The sequence below is a fragment of the Macrotis lagotis genome, chromosome 4 (assembly GCF_037893015.1).
Source record: "Macrotis lagotis isolate mMagLag1 chromosome 4, bilby.v1.9.chrom.fasta, whole genome shotgun sequence".
Taxonomy (NCBI): Eukaryota; Metazoa; Chordata; class Mammalia; order Peramelemorphia; family Peramelidae; genus Macrotis; species Macrotis lagotis.
In genome coordinates, this window is record NC_133661.1 from 255,553,793 (window position 1) to 255,555,403 (window position 1,611).

Here is a 1,611-nt window from a genome sequence, read left to right on the forward strand (position 1 = left end):
CTAATTATATTAATGTAGTTTTCTATCTTGTGCTTGCATCCCATATGTACTCTAGGTAAGGATCTAGACCCACCTTGGAACAGGTATTTCCTTATACAAAGTATAACTTTCCTTGTACATAATGTAACTGCAGAATTATCCCATCCAACCCTAATTTCTCGGCTCTGATTGATTAAGCACTGAAGCTTACCACTTCTTAATTCCCATTGGACCACTGACTGGTGTAAGATTGGTGGTTGGGTGACTAATGTTACTTGAAACAAGACGGAGCTGGTAAAAGTTTAATAATCAGTTCTCCAGAAATATATGACACATATTCACGTTTAATCTACTTTATTAACATTTTGTCCATGACATTCTTAATTTTAAGCATCAACAGAACAATTAGTCAAGACCTTATGTATAGTTTGCTGATTTTCAGAGTGTAATTACTCACCTGGGAATTTAACAACTGGTCTTCCAGTACACCCCTACTTGAAACTATATAAAGAAATCATCACCCTGAGTTGTTACCATAATTTGGTCTTTGTCCTGAACTATCACTACCATCTTCCATCTGGTTGATGAATCCAATAGTAATACCTATGTTAGGTTTGAGGCTTCTTGGGCCTGGTTGTTGCTGCATGTCTTCTGCCTTGTATCCTAATAATAAACGTGGTTTATCATTAGTGAATAGGGCAGTTTCTGCCCTACTTCAAACCCTAACACCTGAGATGGAGTATTAGTCTAACCAATAATGCAACATGAAACTAAAAAATTAGAAATTTCTTCTGTTCACTGTAACACACTCTATTATCAGTGATAAAATGATGACTAAAATATTTATAGCACTTTAAGTTTTGCAAAATATTTTACTTATATTCTTCATTTGAGGTAAATGTGGTGGAGAATGTTTAGATGATGGTTATGGTCACACAGTTAAGAAATGTCTGAGGTAGGATTCAAACCAAGTTCTTCATGACTTCAAATCCAGAACTCTAATCACTTGGCCTCCCTGTTCCAAAGATGATAAAGTGGTGGAAAGTGGATAGAGGTACACAATTTTTTCAATGTTCATGAACATCTATTTACCTGTTGTACACTAAATGTGAAATTTTTATTCAATGACTGAATAACCGATATACCACTGAAGTGAACCTCATTTACAATTGAAACACGATTCTCAAATTATCTTCAGATTGGCAAATATGTTAGTGAGCCGATTTCATTTTGCAGTCAAATAAACACTATTTTATGGAGTACATAGTCATTTATCCTTGTGCATATAATGTACATTTTAAAATGGTATAATGAAAATAGCATGTTTAATAACAATAACTAGTATTTATGTAGTATTTTAAGATTTTCAAGGCATTAATACATGTGTTATTTGTAGCTCCTATTTGTACCCTCATTTTATAGATTAAGAAACTAAGTCCCACAAGAAGCACATTCATCATTATACTACCAGTTTCTGAGGCAAGATTTGAACTGGACTTTCCTGACTCCAAATGTAGGACTCTAAACCCTGCATGAATATCTGTTACTGAGGATGAAGACATAATGAAGTTAATTAGCATAAACCTATTTAAGCAACTCTGAGTCTGAATATGAAGAAGTAGGGAAATCAAG